Here is a 6640-nt window from a genome sequence, read left to right as displayed (position 1 = left end):
ATGAGCAAGTAATCTGTCCTTGTGGAAAATTCTGTCCACAGAGAATAAAGACCATATTAAGTCAAAGGACAATGTGATAAGTGGCAAAGGCGAGAATACAATATGCTGTTTGCAAACCAGAGGGGATAAATCTGCTTTAAGGAATTAGGACACATGGACTAGTTAGCTATTGCTGTAAGCTGATCACTCCAAAGTTTAGTGGCTTAAATCAACAAGGATTTATTTAGCTTTCAAGTTTACAAAACAGCTAGCAAGTGGCCTTGTCACATGTCTGTGGTAGGATATGCCAATCTTGGCCGGGCTACTACATACTCGAGGTCTCAACTGAGAAACTGAGCTGGCTCAATCCTATCTGGTCCATGTGGTCACTCACCCTTCAGACTGTTAGCCCAGACTTGTTTACATGGTTGTCACATAAGGGGACAAAAGGAATCAGAAATATGAAAAAACTCTTACAATGTAAACATGGAACTGAGATTGTATCACATTCACTGTGTTGTGCTTAGTTTCTCAGTAGTGTCTGATTCTTTGCAGCTCCATGGACTATGGCCCTCCAGGCTCCTCTGTCCATGGGATTCTCTAGGCAAGAATACTGGAGTGGGTTGCCATGCCCTCCTCCAGGGGATCCTCCCAACCCAGGGACAAAATCCTATTAACCCAAGCACATTTCAGGCCCAGCTCAGACCGGAAGGGGTAGAAAAATGGACTATCTCTTGATGCAAAGAGATGCAGAGACATGTTGCAAAGGAGCATGGATACAAGAAAGGCAATAATTGCTGCCATCCTTGCAAAAAATATGCTGAAACAGATAATAAATACCAAGTGATTTTGACCTGTGTCTTGAAATTAGTCTATAAATTAAAGGAGGGAAGGACATTCGTTGATGTAACTAAGGATAGGGAACATTTTCTGAGTTTAATGTTTTCTAGAGTCTTTCAATTCTTCACCATGCCAGCACCATTAAGACTACAATTATAGAGGCTTCCCTGGTGGCTCAGATGGTAAAGAATCCCTCTGCCATGCAGGACACCCAGATTCAATCCCTGGGTCAGGAAGATCCCCTGGAGAAGGAATTGGTAACCCACTCTAGTATTCTTGTCTGGGAAATCCCATGGATAGAGTAGCCTGGCCAGCTACAGTTCATGGGGTCACAAAGAGTCAGATACGACTGAGTGACTTTCACTTTCATATATAATTATTTTACTAGAAAATGTTGATAAACTAGACATTTTTTTTAGCCCAGACTTGTTTACATGGTTATCACACAAGGGGCAAAAATAATCAGAAATATGAAAGAACTCTTGAAACCTAGACATGGAACTGACATTGCATCATATCCACCGTGCTGTGCTGAGTTGCTCAGTACTGTCTGACTCTTTGAAACCCCATGGACTGTAGCCCTCTAGGCTCCTCTGTCCATGGGGATTCTCCAGGCAAGAATACTCTAGAGGGTTTCCATGCCCTACTCCAAGGGATCTTCCTAACCCAGGAGTTGAACCCACATCTCCTATGTCTCCTGCCTTGGCAGATGGGGTCTTTACCACTAGCGCCACCTGGGAAGCACCACTATCTTATCGCTTGCAGTCAAAGTAAAGTTCTGCCCTAGATCTCACAATGGCTACATTATTGATACCATCTATTTTCCAATCCCTCACCACAAAACTCTTCTCTATAAGACCTGAAGGGATTCCTGTGCAAAAACTTGACTCCTTCTGTTTACTCAATTACTGACAAATTCATTCAAGGTCATTGTTTTTTATTTATATTATTCAAGGCTTTGATAACCCACTCAACATCTTTCTAGAAATTCAAATTATTACATAGCCTAGAGTTGATTTTTCAAGATACACAACTTAGCACTGCTAGTATTAGCATTAGATGGATGGTAAGAAAGTTAGAATGGAACACTGAATGAGACTATTAGAAAAGTAAATTCAAGATAACTTGCAAAGGGCCTTGTTTAACACTCTAAGAAATTTTTCCTTTTTTCTGGAAAACAAAGTATAATATTATTACCATCTATGTGAATACAAAGATGAAATGTTATCTGACAATGGAATAAAATTCACAATCTCTTGAAATTCAGAAGGAAAAAAAAAAGCAATTTTATAGCATCAGAGGCCTGCCAGTTTGTTTTAAAAATATAACTAGAAGTGTTGATGAATGGCGTCTACAATGTAGATAATATCCAAGTCTGAATAAGATAATCAGGAAGTAAAATATAGCAGTGAAAATGGACATAAGGAAAGATTGCATAAGTATGTGCTCTTACTTTCTTATAACATGAAGGAATTTCATAAAACAAAAATAACACATATGTATGCCTTAGTTCAATTTATATGTATTAAAAGCTGTCACATCAAAACTTTCCAAATTATATTTAATTCAGTATTTTCAGTCAAGTGTAAGATGACAGCAAAGCTTATATTCATGATTTATATCTTATACAAATTATTTACAATTATATATTGTCATTCAAATAAAATTTGTACCTGATATGACAAAAATGGTCTAATTTACTGCTTATGACTTTTTATTTTACATATTTGTTTTCTGTAATTGAAGATCAAAGTGAAAGTGAAGTCCCTCAGTCATGTCCGACTCTTTTCGACCCCATGGACTGTAGTCCTCCAGGCTCCTCCATTCATGGGATTCTCCAGGCAAGAATACTGGAGTGGGTTGCCATTTCCTTCTCCAAAGTAAACATCTATTGTATTATATTAACAAAGATACAATTTATTTTATGAGTTTTTAAAAAAAATCTTGATTAATTTGTCTGCCACATATTGCAATGTTATAATTAGTCAATTTAAATTGAGGAATGAATAAGAATAGTTTCTATACTTTGAAACACAGCAGTCAATAAATGCTTTTATATACAAAACTACAGAGATTGTGTATAGTTTATAAAGTAGAAAAAATTCTAAACTAAAACAAACATGCATAAATTTATTTTAATATCACAAATAAATATTTTATAATAATCTATATTCATTAAATAAACATAATATTAGAATTATGATGGATAATATGATACCACACATTTTAAAGTATATATATATATAATATCTTAAAGATTTATAATTGTCTACTTTAATATTATATCAATATATTATGTCAAACTAGTTTTCAACAAAAATAAACTAACTTAAAGTAAAATGAAAAAGAATAACATCCTTGGAACTAAAAATTTCTGGGCAACAGTTTGTTTTTCAGTAGATTCAAATATCATTGGGTTTTACAAATTTGTTCTGAAAAAGAAAAACAGGAATTCTCTACTTTAAACTTTCATAAGGTAGAGCATATTTAAGCATAATACATCATTTTCAGAAATAAGACTTTCACTTTGGGACAAAGAAAGTAATTAAAAACTAGAATAATTGATTACCAATAACTTTAAGAAAGTGCAATATATGTCGGTGGGAAGGGGATAGATTAAACAAGAAACATTACTAGCATACATCAGTACTTGAAAGTGTGAATATACAGAAAGGTTAGTTAGGTTCACTTAGAGAGTGAAAAACTACCATCAGAATGCATAACTAAGTCAATGATTTATTAAATAAATGTTTCTTGAACATCTATTATGTGGCAGTCTTGGACTTATTTTCTCACTGAAGAGGCAGATAAGATTTACTCCTCTAGGTAATAAGTGCCCTGAAATATAATTTTTTAAATGATGGAGAAGTAGTATTAATAGGACCACGTCAAGCTAACTCACATGTAACTGAAGTATTTAAACATAAGTTAGGAGTTAACCATAACTGAAACAAATGAAAACAATAGTTTTGCTTTGCCAACATAAAATATAATAGAATCAATTTATTGATTAAGAAAATTAATATGATTCCCTTTCAAGGACTTTTCTAGCTTAACTAATACTTTTCTAGCTCAACTAAATCCAGAAATTATTTTATATATAAATTAAGAATAATATTTATAGATATTTGTATTTGTTAAACATGTAAAATTTATGGAAGGAATTTTGTGATTTCACTTAAAACCACATTTTATTTTTATTTATTTTTATTATTATTATTATTTTACTTTACAATATTGTATTGGTTTTGCCATACATCAACATGAATCCGCCATGGGTGTACATGTGTTCCCAATCCCGAACCCCCCTCCCATCTCCCCGCCCCACACCATCCCTCTGGGTCATCCCAGTGCACCAGCCCCAAGCATCCTGCACCCTGCATGGAACCTAGACTGGTGATTTGTTTCTTACATGATATTATACATGTTTCTATGCCATTCTCCCAAATCATCCCACCCTCTCCCTCTCCCACAGAGTACAAAAGACTGTTCTATACATCTGTGTCTCTTTTGCTGTCTCACATACAGGGTTATCATTAATAGCTTGGTTGAAGAATCTTAAAAGTTAAACTAATTAGTAACTGGAGTTACTCTCAGTCCCCATTGCACATCTAGAATGTAAAAGTTTAAATATTGGCTCATCTGTCTTCTCTACTGGGTATTCACTTCAAGAAGTCTCTGTAAACTATAAGTTGTCAGAGAGATTGCTGCACCAATTGACAGTAAATGCTATTGAATATATTCACGAATGAAAACAGAAATGAATAAATGAATAAACTATGACCTCTGTCCTATATAACCAGGAAAAGGAAGGCCTCTAACATCTTTAAACAGCACAGTATCAATATTATTGCTTTACTGCAATAACACTTCCCTAGTTTTTAAAAAGCAAATTATGCAAAATTCCCCAAGGAAGACAAATGCACAAAGTGTCATTTGTCTGTTGCTTAGTTGGAAAGTCGAGACCAACTCTTTTGTTACCCTATGGACTACAGCTTGTCAGGCCCCTATGTCCATGGGATTTCCCAAGCAAGAATACTGGAGCAGGTTGCCATTTCCTTCTCCAGGGGATCTTCCTGATGCAAGGACTGAACCCGGATTTCCTGCATTGGAAAGTGGATTATTTACCACTGAACCACCAGGGAATATGTATATATATGAAAGTCAAAGTGTAAGTCACTCAGTCATGTCTGACTCTTCGTGACCCAATATACTATACAGTCCATGGAATTCTCCAGGCCAGAATAATGGAGTGGGTAGCCGTTGGCTTCTCCAGGGGATCTTCACATCCCAGGGATCGAACCCAGGTCTCCTGCACTGAGGACAGATTCTTTATCAGTTGAGCCACTAGGGAAGCCCAAGAGTACTGGAATGGGTAGCCTATCCCTTCTCCAGAGGATCTTCCTGACCCAGGAATCGAACAGGGCTCTCCTGCATTGTGGGTGGATTCTTTACCAGCTGAGCTACCAGGGACGCTGCTGGTAGCTATATACATATAGTTTCCCAGGTCCCAGGACTCACTTCCCAGGGGGTCGCAAAGACCCCCTGGATTGGCAAGCGAATCCAGGGTTCTTGCCTGGAGAATCCCATGGACAGAGAAGCCTGGAGGGCTGCAGCACATGGGACTGCGAAGAATTGGACACCACAGAAGTGACTTAGCATACATATATGTGTGCGTGTGTGTGTGTGTGTATATACATATATATATACACACATATATATACACATATATATATATACACATATATATACACACATATATACACATATATATACACATATATATATATACACATATAAATATACACACATATATACACATATATATACACATATATATACACAAATATATATATACACATATATATACACACATATATACACACATATATATACACATATATATACACACATATATAAACACACATATATATACACATATATATACACACATATATATACACATATAAATATACACATATATACACATATATATACACATATATACACATATATATACACATATATATACACATACATATACACACATATATATACACATATATATACACATATATACACATATATATATACACATATATATACACAGATATATACACAGATATATATATACACATATATATACACATATAAATATACACATATATATACACATATATACACACATATATACATACACATATATATATACACATATATATACACAAATATATATACACACATATATACACATATATATATACACATATATATACATATATATATACACATATATATACACATATATACACACATATATACACACATATATATATACATATATATATATACACACATATATATACACATATATATACACATATCTATACACACACATATATATATATATATATATACTTTTGCCAAAGACTACTAAAATAAAAAGAATAAACCTTTCATGCAGTAAGAATTCAAGATAGCCACTGTATGGCAGAAGGTTAAAAGGCAGGAGGCTACTTCACACTTTTTCTTACACCGTTACAGGTCCTCATTCTATACATGAATAAAAGCCAAGCTAACTTCAGTCATGTCCTGATTTCTCAAGTAATTTTTAGATCCACAGAGAAAGAAGGCACTTTTACTTACAAATACACAAATTTAAAAAGATTGGATAGTAATATATATTATTGAAGGGTATAAAATTTGGCAATGTGAGAAGCACCAGGAAATTAAGCCAAATACATATGGATTTAAAAAGACATTTATATATAAATATATGACTTCTCAGGTGGCACTAGTGGTATAGAATCCACCTTCCAAT

Source organism: Oryx dammah, unplaced genomic scaffold (assembly GCF_014754425.2).
Source record: "Oryx dammah isolate SB20612 unplaced genomic scaffold, SCBI_Odam_1.1 HiC_scaffold_2, whole genome shotgun sequence".
Taxonomy (NCBI): Eukaryota; Metazoa; Chordata; class Mammalia; order Artiodactyla; family Bovidae; genus Oryx; species Oryx dammah.
The sequence above is the reverse complement of the archived record's forward strand: the minus strand, read 5'-3'. Positions refer to the sequence as shown.